Below are 17,128 nucleotides of genomic sequence, written 5' to 3' on the forward strand. Positions count from 1 at the left end.
GACTGCCTTGCTTTGCCCCTGCAGCTCTTCCTCCTCTCATGCTGAGGTCAACAGCACTGCAGAGAGGGAGGTGACTACCTGCCAAAGAGTTGGTGTCACCACAAGTGGAGGCTGCCTCTCAGAACTGGGGCCACTTGGGACCATGGAGAGCTTTTAGGGTAGATATCCAAAGAGAGAGGAGAAACTTTTTAGCTAGCTACTAATACAAGCCACTCTAAAGATTTTACTTAAAATAAGAAGAGAAGAGAGGCAAAGAGACTATCTGTGGTGAGGGATGTTTTAGAGGGAGATCATGGCCTGGGTATCAGACCCTCTCTCCCTCAAATCAGCTGAAGACAAAGAACTTCAGATTCAGGAGAATGGGGAAGAAGGCTGCTGCTGTAGGTACATACAAGTCAAAGGAAGAACTTCAAATTTCATGTACAAAGCAAATACTAAGTCTAACAGATCCAGTGCTAGCTTTAGATTAATTACTGTCACAAGAAAGTCCATACAAATAGGGAGAAATAAATGATAAATAAGTAAATTGTGTGTATATATAACTTAATATAAATACATTATTAACAAATTATATATAATATAAAATTAAAACAAAAGCCCATCATTTAATCAAATCTAAAATTTATATACTAAGTAATTAATATAACAAAAATAATTTTAAGGTGCTCACTGGCTTTTTGTGCCTTTAAACACAGGCTTAAACTTTAACATTTGCTAAAATATAGCCATTGACAAAACATCATAAGGTTAACTGATATTGGGGCTCAAATTCTACCTGGCGATTCCACTAACTTTAAATGCTCTACCCCTAAAATCTTTTTTTTTTTCTGATACCGGGAATCGAACTTGGGACCTTGCGCTTGTGAGGCAGGCGGTGGAACCACTGAGCTAAATCCCCAGCCCTCCCCCTAAAATCTTGAGAGGATGACAGAATAGAAAATAGAAAAAAATCGGTATTCCTCACTTTAACTACAGCCTTGCCTAAATTTCCCATAGTTATCATACCCATTGTCCTAAAATGCTATCAATTAGTTGTAGATATTCTAACATAAAGAATAAATAAAGATTAAAGTAAGGTTTTGGCACTTACAAATTAGCTTGATTGAAAGGAATCCCTGGAGCTCCCAGTTAAGATAGTTAGTATGACCCTGTAAATTTTAAAAGAGCCTCCAAAATTGCAATATAAAACCTAATTAATAAAGGGTTGATTATGCCCACTGAGACAGCCAGATTTTATCTATTTTTAAATCTGGAAATATTAAGTGCACATGCCAGACTACTACAACCTTAATTCTATGTTCTCAGTCAGTAAGGCACCATACTCATGAACTAGTGCTGCCAAAATTAGTGATTCTACACAATCAGCCACCAGTAAACGCTTTGTTCCTATAGACTGGCTAACTGCTCCATGTCTTCCAATATTCTCAGAAGAGCCGGGCATGTGTTGCAACCTGTAATCCCAGCACTGGGGTGGGGGGAAGCTGAAGCAGGAGGATTGCCACAAGGTTGAGTCCAGCTTGGCCTACATAGTGAATCCAAGGCCAGCCAGAATTAACAGCAAGACCCTGAATCAGAGCAGTTTGCCTACAGTTCTGAAAGGTATGCAATATAACAGGCTACCCATGTCATGTCATATATCAACAGCTCTGTTGTCACATACCAACTTTGAAGACAAGATCTTAGGGATATCCATTCTCACAGGTGTGATATTATATTGATAACTAGTCCAAGGAGATTCATTGAACATATTCATTAAGGTCATATAAGTTCAATATCTTTGAGTACTTTTGGGGTTCTGGTGGTAAAAGTTTACTTACAAATTAAAATCAATAGGCACTCCAGCTGGTACCTTCAAGAGAACTCCTTCACTTCAGGGGCTCTAGCGATGCCCTCCCAGGCCCCCGGAAGTCTCTAAACCACTTATGATGACCATTCGTTCCCCTATGGCTTCTGATGCAAGAAACTACCCCATCTACCCTCATGTTATATACCAGTGGTGGCTGCTCTAAAAGGTTCCTCATCGCCGCTATATACCATGAAAACAAAAATAACTGGCTACTTACTGGGGTCCCCCAAAATAGAAGTTTTCACAGACACTGGCCCCTGACCCTTTATATCCAGCTGCCCAGTATGCACTGGGTCATGGCAGTAACATCCCACAAATATGATCACCCAAGCCTCCCTGAGACAGGAAGAGCCAGACCTGGGCTCTCCTGCATATTCTATCTGCAGGCAGAAGGCACCTCTGCGTTCGTCCAGCTTGTTGAAGGAAGTTGGCTCTCTCCCAGACCCTTGGACTACCTGGAAAGCTCGTGGGTCGAATGGAGTGCACAGTCATGGGAGATGGTCAACTATGCAAAGTGCACTGTTCACCATCATTTGTGATGGAGTTCATGAAACCTGCTTTCCGACCTTAGCCAGGATTCCCTAACAAGGGATGGGACCCCAAAGACAGCCTGGTCAAACTTCAGGCATCCATCTAGTACAAGATACCTGGTCAACAAATGCTCTCATTTTTCCTTTCATTATAAAAATAATTATTGGGCCATTGCCTAATGACTGTCTTTTTCAAGGGGGAGAGGGGCTCTGAGGTCAGGTGTGGATTTGTTTCACTTTTAGTTTCACTTTTTTTTCACTTTTAGTTTCAGATTCTAGAGCATTTTGGGTTTCAGATTATCAGGTTGGAAGTAAGCATGTATTTATTTGATTTCCCAATGAGATGAACTAATTTAATTATTTTCATATTTTCAGAGGTTTAATTGTATGCAGCTAGGAGTTTACTTAATAATGGAATGAATGAAAAAATCAGTTCTATACAGGGGCAGACTACTGCTAAATAGATGTAGACAGCCTTCTGGCATCGGAGCATTTTGGAGGAGATTTGGTTCCATGCTGTAGCTGTAATAGCCATGCACCAGTATGGTTTGTGTGATGTGAGATGGTTCATATATGCTTGAATTCTTGAGACCTAGAATCAATAACTAGTATTTAAATATATTATTTTGTTTCCTTTCTAGGATACCATAATCAGAGGAGTCAATTAATAAACTTTTGATTGAGTCAGTGAATATTTAGTAGTTTTTGTGTCCTTTATACTTAGCACAGTGTATGGCACATAGTGGGCCCTCAGTAAATATTTATGGAGTAAATTAATAAAACCAACTCATCTAAAAATAAGAACTGATTTTCTACCTTGTATTTCAAGTGAGCCTTTACAAAAAGTAATAGATGGGGCTGGGGATTCAGCTCAGTGGTTTTGCCACTGCTGTGAAAGCGCAAGGACCCGAGTTCAATCCCTGGTACCAAAAGACAAAACAAAACAAAACAAAAACCGAAAAGTAATAGATGCCCAAGGCTGGATGTGTCTTGTGTCTGCTTCAGTCACATACACACACACACACACACACACACACACACACACGCTTGTTCCAGTTAAACAAGAAGCCAGGAGAGGCACCGCAGCTGACCCAGCCACTGGCACTGTGCCTTGGTTCTTGGGTCCTGCTCTGGCAGCTCCTCACTCTGTTCATAGCCCTTCCAAACATTTCCAACTCTGAGTGACCTGTAAAGCTAAATCATTTAAATTATATTACAAATATTTGTTGAACTGCCACATCCCAAATATGTGCCAGGTGCCAGGGACATAAAAAGAATAAAACACTGTCCCTGTCCTTGAGAAAGACACATTCTTTTATTGTGAACAAACAAATGCAAGGAATGCCAAAATCCAGGCATAATAAAGCAAGCAGATTCTTTAAAGTGCTCTAGAAAAACCCTTGCTGGAGGAAAAGGTCAGAACTCTGCTCTTCCGGGCTTTGAGTAGCAAGTGTATACATCTTGCCATGTACAAAGTCTACCAGCTGGGAACGCAAGGCAGTATAGGAGTTGGGGGTCACCAGCACAAAGAAACTGTATAGTAACAGCAATCTAGTATTCTGTGTATTATCTCATTTAATCCCTGATACTGATTTGGTTACTGGGCCCATTATGCACAGGAGAAATCAAGGCTTCCAGACTTTGAGATGTGTTGCCAACGAACAGTAATTACCTCCACATTAGAGAAAAACGAAGGGTGTGTGTGCTGGCAGGTGACCTGAGACCAGAAAGCACTGTGTCTAGCGAAGACCTCCTTACTGACAGCACACTGGGGGCCAAACTTAAGCAGGAGCCTCAGCAGCTCCAGCCCTGTGGGCCAACTGGCCAGGCCTGGGGCTTCTTCACTGCCAGCAGCCAGCATTGGGAAGTGTTGGACTGGTTGAAGGTCTGGTGGAGAAAACAGTTGGCTTGGAAACAAGGAGAGGGCAACCGAAGGAGGGAGTAGGTGGAGGGAGTGGAGGGCAATATCCTGGAAAAAAAGGTGGCAAGGGAAGAAAGGAGCTGGGTCGGGGACCTGGGGAGGCAGCTGGGACAGGGTGCCCTCCCTAAGCCTTCTTCAGTGGGACTCGAGGTGGTGCTGGAGGGGGGAGGTGGGCAGGCAGTGCCCAGGAGGAAGAGGTGCCCTGCTCGGCAGGTGTCTGAGTGTTTGCTTGAGGAAGTGGCCACTGCTGTCCACTCAGGCTCCCGGCTGTCCCCACCACCGCCCTGAAAATGCTTCAGGGCAGCCTGTGTTCTTTGAGGATTGTTGAATGATTCTGCCCCACAGGTGTCTGCTGTTTTGAGAAAACTGCACTGAAAAGAACCTGCATTTATTGTGAAAACCTCAGTCTTTTCAGAGGTCCTTTTCTGAGACAGGTGGCTTGAGGGTTTGACAATCCCTTGATCTCTCTGTTTACCCCGGTTGCCCCACCTAAGGCCCAGACCCGTCCCCCTTTTCCCCCTTCTCTCCTTTCCTTCCTCCCTGCTCCATTCTCCTTCCTCTTTCCCTTCTTTCCTTCCACCTCCCTTTCTCAAGTCAGCATAACTATAGTTCTGAATTAGTTCATTTCTTCTGTCCTTTGTTTGACATTTCTGAAGTTTCACAGTTTGGGAGAAAATTGTGTCTGGTGAAAACAAGCATGTGACTTAAGATATTTTCAATTTTAATATAGTGCATTACATTGATTGATTTGCATATGTTGAACCATCCCTGCATCGCTGGGATGAATCCCACTTGGTCAGGGCGTATGATCTTCTTGATGATCTTCTGCATTCTATTTGCCAGTGTCTTATTAAGGATTTTTGCATCTATGTTCATTAGGGAGATTGGCCTATATTTCTCTTTTTCAGTTGGGTCTTTCTCTGCTTTGGGGATCAAGGTGATGCTTGTTTCCAGGAATGAATTCGGGAGTATTCCCTTTCAATTTCATTGAAGAGTTTAAACAGTACTGGTAGTAGTTCCTTTCTAAATGTCTTGTAGAATTCAGCAGTGAAGCCATCAGGACCCCAGGCTTCTCAGACAAAGAAGTAGAAATAGCAAATAAACATATGAAAAAATGTTCAACATTACTGGTCATTGGAGAGATGCAAATGAAAACAACACTGAAATTCCACCTCACCCCAGAAAGAATGGCTGCTATCATGAAATCAACCAATAACAAATGCTAGTGGGGCAGTAGGGAAAGAGGAACCCTGCTCCACTGCTGGTGGGAGTGTAGACTAGTACAGCCACTGTGGAAATCAGTATGGTTACACCTCAAAGAACTAGGCCTGGAAGTCCCATTTGACCCAGCTATTCCCCTGCTGGACATCTTCCTCAGAGAATTAAAAGAATCACACCACAGTGATATATGTGCACCCATATTCATAGCAGCACAATTTGTGATAGCTAAAACTTGGAAGCAGCCCATTTCCCCATCAACTGGAGACTGGATAAAGAAAATGTGGTTTTTGATAAATGGAGTACTACTCAGCCATCAAAAATGAGAAATTAGAGATATTTATTGCTAAATGGATGCACAATGAGGCCATACTCTTAAGTGAAATAAATAGGACACACATGTGTAAATACCAAATAGTTTCTCTAGTGTGAGAAACTGAAAGTGTAAATAAGGACTAAAAGGTATAATAGATAATGTGAAATAGGAAGAAAAGGGGCAAAGAGGAAGGGGAAGTGGGAGGGGTAGAGGAAAGGAAAGAGGGAATGGAATTAATATGAGAAAATGAAAAAAAGTAAACAAAGTCTTTGTAAATAGGGAAGGATGGAGATGTTGAAGGGAGGGTAGGGGAAGGGGGAAAAATAAGAACCAAGAGAGATTATGTAAAGGTGCAAATTTCCAATGATAAATGTCATTATATTGTATACCTAAAATGTATCAATAAAATTAATTTTTTTAAAAAAGATATTTTCAATTTTTATATGCATCTTTCTTCCTTATTTTGATTTCAGTTGTACCAAATGTGTCTCAAGCAGCAAAGTCTCCTAGGATGTCTTGGACTTGCAGGCCCTGTTTCCTGCCAGGGGAGCCACTAACTCCTGGTCTTGAATCTACATGTTAATCCTTTCGGGATCAGACAGAGGAGGCGCGTTGGTTTTCTTTTCAGTGCATGCCCTTGTTCTTGGGTCCATGTGGGCTCTGGCACAGAAATTCAGTGAAGCCCAATTTCAAGGGACCAAACCTGCCTGGGAAGCTGCTTGGGGTAGGATTATTGCAGGATGCCCCAGCCTACTCTTGCTGTGCAAATGAGAGAGGAAGAAAGGCCTAGATGAACTGGATGCCCACTAGGTGCCTGGCAGGTCACATACTTACCATCTACACTCTCTCCCCCTTGAAGTAGGAATCACTGCCCCCATTTTATAGAAGGGAAAACAGGTGCACTTGCTTGTCACAAATGAGACCACTCACAACAGAGGGTCTCCCACCCCATTCCTCCTCTCCTAGAGAAGTCATAATGCACTCTGTCCAGTAACCTTGAATCTGCACCTGAATATGGTACATTTGCATGCTCTGTCTAGAGAACAGGCTTATGAGATTATTACTCTTATTGACAATAATAAGACAAGGCTGGGAGAAAAGAAGGCACGTTCTTAAAATTATGTTACCTCATTTATGGAGCCTTCCCAGGTCCAGTGATGTAAAATCTGTTTGACTCTCATATCAAGTTGTCTTACATGGATTTTTTTTCCCCCATTAAGTTTATTGGTACATTTTAGGTATAAAATGCAGTTACATTCATCATTGGGATCCTTTACCTTTACATGAGTCTCTTGGTTCTTATTATTTTTCCCCTTCCCTTGCCCTCCCTTCACCCCCTCTACCCTTCCCTATTTGCAAAGACATTGTTTCCATTTTTTTCCCCTTCTCATAATTTTTCCTTTCCCTTTTTTCCCTTCCCCTACCCCTCCCAATTCCCCTGCTCTTTTAGACCTTTTCTTCCTGTTACACAATATCAGGTATACATTTTTTAAATTACAATATTAAGATCTAGGAGACATCACCACAGATTTTACAGAATTTAAAAGGATATAGAAAGCATATTACAAAAATCTGTTTTGAAATAAATTTGACAACTTCTAAGAAGTACCTTGGAAGACAAATTAATGAAACTAACTCTGGAGGAAATATAAAATTTGAATAGCACCTATTAAAGAAAGTATATTCCTAGCTTGAAAACCTACCTATATGACAACAGCAGGCTCATAAACATTTTAACTGATAAATTATATCAAACATTTAAAGCAGAAAAAAGAAGGAACACTTCTCCCCTCATTTTAGGAACTCAACATTGTGCTAATCCTAAAACTGGATAAAGATAATAGAAGAAAAAAGTATGAACATAGATAGAAATTTGTTTAACAAAACAAACTCTTAGAAGTCAGCTCTGGCAGGATGTAGAAAGTGGTTTTGTTATAGGGATGGCAGTGTTGGTTCAACATTGGAAGATCCACCCCCAAAAGTCATCATTTTAACAGAGGAAAGGAAAAAGCCATATGATCCTGTCACTAGTTGGAGAAAAAGTATTGGACTAAATTCTTCAGCTGTTCATGGTAAAAGCTATCAGGAGCCTGGAAGTAGAACAGAAACTTCTCAATAGATTAAAGACATGTACTCCATACTTCCAGCAAGAATGCCTTATATAAATGGAGAAGATACCATGCTTTCCCCTTAAGGTGGGGAACAAGGGCAGATATGCTTACTCTTTATCTGTCCATTAAACTTTGAAACCTAGTCCCCACCAAAATAGTCTGGCAATAAAATGACACAACTAGGATAGGATTGGCATGGCAGAAGCAAAATCTTTATATGTAGATGAAATGATCATCTACAGAGAAAATACTAAGAAATCTCTAGGAGCCCCTAGAACATTCAGGTCAGAGTATACTTGCTATAAAAAAGAATTGGATATTGAAATTTAAAAGTTATATAGGAGTACAAAGGACCTAGAAAAGTTAAAAACAAAAACAAAAACAGTGTTGTAAGATGTTTAGTACCTAATTTTAAGACCTCTTCTAAAGCTACAGTAATCAAGGCAGTGTTGGTGTAAGGAAAGACATACAGATCATTGGAATAAAAGAGAATCTAGAAATAGAACCACACATATATGGTCCACTGAGTTTTGAAAGATTATTTAACATTAGCATTTTATAGAATATAAACTCAATTCAAGAGCCGAGGAAGAGATAGTGTTTGCAGCAAATGGCACTAGAACACCTGGTATTCATATATAAAAAATTCACCTCAACCCTTTTTTTCCATACATGAAATTAACTTGAAGGGATCTATGACCCTAAATAAGAAAGCCTAAAAGTATAAAACTTTAAGAAGAAATTATAAGGGAAAATATTTATGAATTTAGGGTAGGCAAGAACTACCTAGGATACAAAAGACATGATGTATAAAAGAAAAAAATTGATAAATGAGATTCCATCAAAATTTAGAACTTTAAATGACATCATTAAAATGAAAAGTAGTCCTTAAACAGACCATATTTACAATGCATATAACCTATGATCAGAATATATAAAGAATTCTTAGAGCTCATTAATAGACAACCCAATTAAAATGTAGACATAAGATGATAAATAGCCAGTATAGCACAAGGAATGGTGTGCAATTCTAGAATCTGAAAAATACTAATCAGTACAATAATAAGATTGAATTATACACTCATTAGGAAGATGAAGTTAAAAGTTTTAAAAGCCTTGTCATGACTTTTTCTTTTTGTTGGATTCTCCCCCTTTGCATTTAATTTGTCACACCCAGTGGATTAATTCTGCTGAGCTTCCTGGGGTTGTGATCCTCATTGTCTTTTCCTAGGGTATTGTCTACAATTTTTTGGAGTGCTGGTTTGGTATTCATGAAGTTCCTGAGGTGCTCTTTATCATGAAAATATCTTATTTCTCCATCAATTTTGAAAGATAGTTTTGCAGGGGTTTCGGTTGCCTCTGCTACTCTTTGGTCCTTTGCTGCTTCATATCTGTTCTACCATGGACTGTTTCTTTGCCATGCCACTCTGCCTTGGAGCCAGCTGACTGTGGACTAAAACCTCTGCAAATTCCCGTTGCAGACAGGCAGGTCTGCGCACGCCCTACGGAGGTCCCGAGTTGCAGGGAACACGCCGAATCAGCCCACTGCAGACAAGCAGCCACCTGGTTCCACACTACAAAGACACAGAGGACACAGGACCACCAGACCATGGTACTGAGTCCTGCTGCTCCCAGCCCAAAGGTAGGGGCTTCTGAGCTGCCGTCCCACTGCTCCTGGTCCAGAGAAAGGGGCTTCCCGGCCACCATTCCTCCCACTGCTCCAGCCCACAGGAAAGGGCTTTTGGGCCACCATCGCTACCACTGCTCCCAGCCCCTGTCCCACCTGTCCCAGCTCAGAGGAGGTAATCCATGCAGATGCCAACAGCCACACACCCCCACAGTTGAAATGCGAAAACATGTAAATAAGTCTCAAAACTAGACTTCCAGATAACCTACAGCAACCACAAAGGGAAATGAGATGGAACACTCTGATACTCAACCACCTGGACCCACTGAACTGGCAACAAAAGGGGATCTGAAAAAAAATGAAATCAGAAATAATTTCTCAAATAACAGGAGAAATTGTGCCCCTAGTGTAAGACATGATTAATAAATCTAGAGAGGAGCTGAGGAACATGATGGAATCCCAGCATAGGAAACAAATGGAATCCATAAAACAGATGCAAATACATTTCCAGGAGATGAAAAACTCCACTGGAGCCAGTGTGAGGACAGAATTTCAGATATAGAAGATAAGATTGCAATTAGTGACCAGGAAAAGAAAAATTGCTTCAAAATTATAAGGGAACATGAGAAATCAATTCAGCAGCTGCTAGATAATGCAAAGAAGAACAACATAAGAATGATTGGAGTCAAGGAAGAAACAGGAGAGAGTGCAGATGACATAAAAAATCTCTTCACAGAAATAATGGCAGAAAACTTCCCAAACAGGGGAAAGAGCGTGACATACAGATAAGTGAGGCATATAGGACTCCAAATAGCCTTGATTAAAAAAAAATCTACACATAGGCATATAATTGTTAAGATTCCAGAAACTCAACAGAAGAACAAAGTTCTACAAGCAGTGAGAGAAAAGAAACAAATCACATACAAAGGAAAGCCCATCAGAATCACAGCAGACTTCTCAACACAAACCATCAAGGCAAGAAGAGCTTGGAGTGACATATTCCAAGCCCTAAAAGAAAACAGCCTCCAACTCAGATTGATGTACCCTGCAAAACTATCTTTCAAAATTGATGGAGAAATAAGATACTTTCATGACAAAGAACACCTTAGGAACTTCATGAATACCAAACCAGCACTCCAAAGAATTTTTCACAATATCCTAGGAACAGACATTGAGGATCACAACCCCAGGCAGTAAAGCAGAATGAACCCATCTGGCATGACAAGAAATTAAATGTAAAGGGGGAGAACCCAACAAAAAGAAAAAGTCATGGCAATGACAAGTCAATACGTTTCAGTTATAAGCATCAATGTTAATGGTCTCAATTCACCAATCAAAAGAAATAGACTGGCAGAATGGGTCAAGAAGCAAAATCCAACAATATGCTGCATACAGGAAACACACTTAATTCAAAAGGAAACTTATAGACTGAAAGTTAAAGGGTGGAAAACAATACTCCATGTGACAGGAACCCGAAAAAAAGCAGGAGTAGCTATCCTCTTGGCAGATCAAGTAGATTTCAAACCAACACTGATTAAGAGAGATGAAGAAGGACACTACATCCTTGTAAAGGGAAGAATCCAAGAGGAAGAGATGACAATCATAAATATCTATGCACCAAACACTAGTGCACCCAATTATATAAAACAAATACTAACAGACATGAAAAGTCATATATGCACTAATACAATTGTAGTGGGGAACCTCAACATCTCACTGTCACAAATAGATCAACTAGACTAAAAATAAGTAATGAAATACTAGAACTCAATTGAACTCTTGAACAAATGAACTTAACAGATGTTTACAGAGTCTTCCACCCCACAAAATCAGAATATACATTCTTCTCAGCTGCACATGGGTCATTTTCCAAAATAGACCACATACTCACACATAGAACATGTTTACGTAAGTGCAAAGGAATTGAAGTTATCCCCTGTATATTATCAGACCAGAGTGCAATGAAATTGGAGATCCATAGCAAAAGAAACTCAAAAAATTTCATAAACACATGGAAATTGAACAACACACTTCTGAATAACCAAAGGGTCACAGAGGAAATAAAAGAAGAAATCAGACAGTTCCTTCAATTAAATGACAATGACAATACAACATATCGGAATCTATGGGACACAATGAAAGCAGTCTTATGAGGGAAATTCATAGCAGTGAATACACATGTTAGGAAAATAGAACGAGTCCAATTAAACAACCTGATGCTGAGCCTCAAGCTTCTAGAAAAAGAAGAGCAGGACAACCCCAAAGCTCGTACAAGGGAGGAAATTATAAAGATCAGAGGAGAAAATAATGCAATGGAGCCTAAGAGAACAGTACAAAAAATCAATGAAGCCAAGAGTTGGTTCTTCGAAAGAATCAACAAAAGTGACAAACCTTTAGCCAACCTTATCAGAAAAAGGAAAGAAAAGGCCCAAATCCACGCAATTAGGAATGAAAAGGGTGAAATGACAACAGACCCAGCAGAAATCCAGAGGATCATCAATACCTACTGCCAGACCTATACACCAATAAGATGGACAACACAAAAGAAATGGACAGATTCCTAGATAAGTATGAATTACCAAAGTTGAACAAAGGAGACCTAAAATTTCTGAACAACCCAATATCAACCAATGAAATTGAAACTGTAATTAAAAACTTATCCACTAAGAAAAGCCCGGGCCCTGATGGCTTCACTGCTGAATTCTACAAGACATTTAGAGAGGAACTGCTGCCACTACTGTTTAAACTCTTCAATGAAATTGAAAGGGAAGCAATACTCCCATATTCATTCCTGGAAGCAAGCATCACCTTGATCCCCAAAGCAGAGAAAGACCCAACCGAAAAGGAGAACTATAGGCCAATCTCACTATTGAACATAGATGTAAAAATCCTTAATAAGATAATGGCAAACAGAATGCAGAAGGTATTCAAGAAAATCATACACCCTGATCAAGTGGGATTCATCCCAGAGATGCAGGGATGGTTCAATATATGCAAATCAATCAATGTAATACACTATATCAATAGAGCCAAGGACAAAAACCATATGATTATCTCCATAGATGCAGAAAAAGCATTTGACAAAATCCAACATGCATTTATGATAAAAACCCTACAAAATATTGGAATAGATGGTCTCTACCTCAAACTGATGGAAGCCATCTATGAAAAACCAACAGCCAATATCATACTAAATGGTCAAAAACTGAAATCCTTCACACTAAAATCAGGAACAAGACAAGGATGTCCACTATCACCACTCTTGTTCAATATAGTTCTGGAAACATTAGCCACAACAATTAGACAAGAGAAAGAAATAAAAGGAATAAAGATAGGAAATGAAGAAGTCAAATTGTCATTATTTGCAGATGACATGATACTCTATATAGAAGACCTCAAGAACTCCACCAAAGGTCTTCTAGACTTAATAACCAAATTCAGTCAAGTAGCTGGTTATAAGGTTAATACACAAAAATCTATAGCTTTCCTTACACAAATGACAGACCCACTGAGAGAGAAATAGGGCAAATAATTCCTTTCACAATAGCATCCAAAAAACTGAAATACCTAGAAATCAACCTAACAAAAGTAATCAAAGACCTCTTCTCTGAAAACTATGGCACTCTGAAAAGAGAGTTTGAAGATGATATCAGAAAATGGACAGACATCCCCTGCTCCTGGGTAGGAAGGATTAATATGGTGAAAGTGGCCATACTTCCAAAATTGCTATATAGATTTAATACAATTTCAATTGAGATCCCAGCAGCACACTTCATGGACCTTGAGAAAACAATCCAAATATTCATTTGGAAGAAGAAGAGACCCAGAATAGCAAAAACAGTTCTAGGTAAAAGAGACATGGCAGGGGGTATCACAATCCCCAACCTGCAACTATACTGCAAAGCTACTGTGATAAAAACAGCATGGTACTGGCAAAGAAACAGACCTGAGGACCAGTGGAACAGATTAGAAGATGGAGAAACAATGCTAGACACACTCAGCCATCTCATCTTCAATAAAGGGGCCAAACACTCTCACTGGAGGAAAGATAGCCTCTTTAATAAATGGTGCTGGAAAAATTGGGCTTCAACTTGTGAAAGATTAAAACTAGACCTATATCTCTCACCATGCACTAAACTAAAATCAAAATGGATTAAAGATCTAAATATTAAAATAGAAACTCTGAACCAGTTGGAACAGAGGTTACGTAGAACTCTTGAAGGCATCAGTGTAGGAAAAGATTTTATGAACAAAACCTCAGTTGCCCATGAACTGGCACAAACAATCAACAAGTGGGATCTCTTCTTATTAAAAGGCTTCTGCACAGCAAGAGAAACCACCAGCAGTGTGAAGAGACAACCCACAATGTGGGAAAAAATCTTCACCTGCTCTTCCTCAGAGAAAGGTCTACTATCTCGAATCTATAAAGATCTTAAAAAGATCAGACCTCCCAAATTTAAAGACCCAATCCAAAACTGGGCATCTGAAATGAACAGACATTTCTCAGACAAAGAATTAGAAATAGCAAATAAATACATGAGAAAGTGTTCAACATCACTGGTCATTTGAGAGATGCAAAAGAAAACAATGCTGAGATTCCACTTCACTCCAGAAAGAATGGCTGCCATCATGAAATCAAGCAATAACAAATGCTGGCGGGGCTGTGGGGAAAGAGGAACCCTGCTCCACTGCTGGTGGGAGTTCAGACTGGTGCAAGCACTGTGGAAATCAGTATGGAGATACCTCAAAGAGCTAGGACTGGAAGTCCCATTTGGCCCCACTATTCCCCTGCTGGACATCTTCCCCAGAGAATTAAAAGAATCATACCACAGTGATATATGTGTGCCCATGTTCATAGCAGCACAGTTTGTGATAGCATAACTTAGAAACAGCCCAAATGCCCATCAACTGGAGACTGGATAAAGAAAATGTCCTTTTTAAATATAAAATGGAGTACTACTCAGCCATAAAAAATGAGAAATTAGAGACATTTATAGATAAGTGGATGCATATTGAGGCAATACTCTTAAGTGAAATAAATAGGACACACATGTATAAATACTGAATAGTTTCTCTGGTGTGAGAAACTAAAAGTGTAAATAAGGACTAAAATATATAATAGGTATTGTGAAATAGGAAGAAAAGGGGCAAAGGGGAAGGAAGTGGGAGGGCTAGGGGAAAGGATAGAAGGGAATGGGGTTAATATGAAAAAATGGAAAAATAGGAACAAAATCTTTGTAAATAGGGAGGAATGGAGGGGTTGAATGGAGGGTGGGCAAGGGTGAAAAACAAGAACCAAGAGAGACTATGTAAAGGTGCAAATTTCCAATGATGAATGTCATTATATTGTATACCTAAAATGTACCATTGATTAGAATGAATAATCGATAATGCAAAATAGGAAGAAAAGGTCCAAAGGGGTAGGTGTAGTGGGAGGGGCAGGGGAAAGGAAAGAAGGGAAAGGAAAAATGCTGAGAAATGGAAAAAATGGAAATAAAGTCTTTGTAAATAGGGAAGGGTAGAGAGGGTGGAGGGCTAGGAATGGGGAGAAGATAAGAACCAAGATGCATTATGTAAAGGTACAATTCCCAATGAGAAATGTAATTGCGTTGTATACCTACAATGTACCAATAAAAGAATTTAATAAAGAAAAAAAAGAGATAGTTTTGCAGGGTACATCAATCTGGGTTGGAGGGTGTTTTCCTTTAGGGCTTGAAATACATCACTCCAAGCTCTTCTTGCCTTGAGGGTTTGCATTGAGAAGTCTGCTGTGATTCTGATGGGCTTTCCTTTGCATGTGATTTGTTTCTTTTCTCTCACTGCTTGTAGAATTTTATTCTTCTGTTGGGTTTCTGGAATCCTAACTATTATATGCCTATGTGTAGATTTTTTTTGATTAAGGCTAGCTGGAGTTCTATGTGCCTCACTTCTCTGTACATCAAGTTCTTTTCCCCTCCTTGGGAAGTTTCCTGCCATCACTTCTGTGAACAGTTTTTTTTATGTCATCTGCACTCTCTCCTCTTTCTTCATTGTCTCCAATCAGTCTTATGTTATTCTTCTTTGCATCGTCCAGCAGCTGTTGGATTGATTTCTCATGTTCCCTTACAATTTTAAAGCAATTTTTCTTTTCCTCCTCACTAATTGCAATCTTATCTTCTATATGTGAAATTCTATCCTCACATTGGTTCATTCTGCTGTGCAGACTTTCGATGGAGTTTTTAATCTCTTGGAAATCTGTTTGTATCTGTTTTATGGATTCCATTTGTTTCCTATGTTGGGATTCCATCATGTTCCTCAGATCCTCTATTTTTTTATCTGTGTCCTCTCTAGATTTATTAATCATGTCTTGCACCATGAGCAAAATCTTTGCTGTTATCTGAGTAATTATTTCTGATTTCATTTTTCCCAGATCCTCTTTTGTTGCCAGTTCAGGGAGTCCAGGTGGTTGAGTATCAGAGTGTTCCATCTCCTTTCTCTTTGGGGTTGCTGTAGGTGAACTGGAACTGTTTTTGAGGCTTGTTTGTGTGTTTTCTCATTTCCACGGGGGGGGGGGGCGGTACTTCTGGCGCCCACATGGCTCACCTTCTCTGCCCTAGGAGCTTGGGATGGCAGCAGGGGAGGTTCCTTCCCTCTTACATGGATCTTGAGAAATCAGGTTTTAGAAATCAAAGGCTCATGTGGTTCCCACGTCGCCTTCTAGTTGAGTTATGTGAGTGCTGGTGTTTTAGAGCTTTCACATATGTGTCTCTTGTGTCTTCCTATTGCTCTGTTTAGGGTTCTTCAGGGGCATAGAGAGGTTTGATGAGCGGCCCTTGATCACCCAGACAGTCTCTGCCCCATTCAAACCTGGAGTGCAGGTTCAGAAAAAAAGAAAGGTAAACTTGAGTCTGTAGTAAAATGGATGGACCTTGAGACTATAATGTTAAGTGAAATACATCTAAAACAGAAGTTTAAATATCACATGGTTTCTCTGCTATGAGAAATGCAAAACACAAATAAAGAGCAAAATAAAGTTTACATAACAAGAAATAGGGAGATAGATCTTTTGCAAATGGGAAAGAGACAAAGAGATGGAGGGAGGGGAGAGAGAGGAGGGAAAAGGGATAAGGTATGGACAAGATATGTTAGGTATGGATATGTTAGGTATGGATAAGGGGATAAGATATGTTATGCACATGCACGAACTCCCCACAAGAAATGTGACAATTACGTACTGCAAACATATAATAATAAAAAATAAAGTTTTATTGAGTTATAATTCATATATCATACAATTTACCCATTTATTATTATTTTTTAAAATTGCATTTTCTGTACTTCACATCCTTTAATTTCAGAACAAAATAGACAGAATGTAATAAGGCCACAATGCAGAACATCTAACCCAGCTCTCAAACTGTAGGGGAAATTGGGGGACAGGCAGGGAAAGTTAAAGAGATTCAGTGAAGTTTCTGGTAAATAAAGAAAGGGAGTAGCTAAGAAAAACAGAGAGAGCTGATGAGGCTGACCTGGCTCACTTCATGGACAATTCCCTCCTCTCTCCACCTCCAATTAAGCCC

General features: G+C 39.7%; 1 pseudogene; it reads left to right on the forward strand.

Annotated features, from left to right (window-relative positions):
• Positions 1 to 292: 292 nt before the first annotated feature.
• The window catches only part of LOC101710599 (swi5-dependent recombination DNA repair protein 1 homolog pseudogene), a 44,056-nt pseudogene continuing 27,220 nt past the window's right edge, over positions 293 to 17,128 (forward strand).

The sequence above is a fragment of the Heterocephalus glaber genome, unplaced genomic scaffold (genome assembly GCF_053883595.1).
Source record: "Heterocephalus glaber isolate CG9 unplaced genomic scaffold, H.glaber_assembly_v1.0 deba00001463, whole genome shotgun sequence".
Taxonomy (NCBI): domain Eukaryota; kingdom Metazoa; phylum Chordata; class Mammalia; order Rodentia; family Bathyergidae; genus Heterocephalus; species Heterocephalus glaber.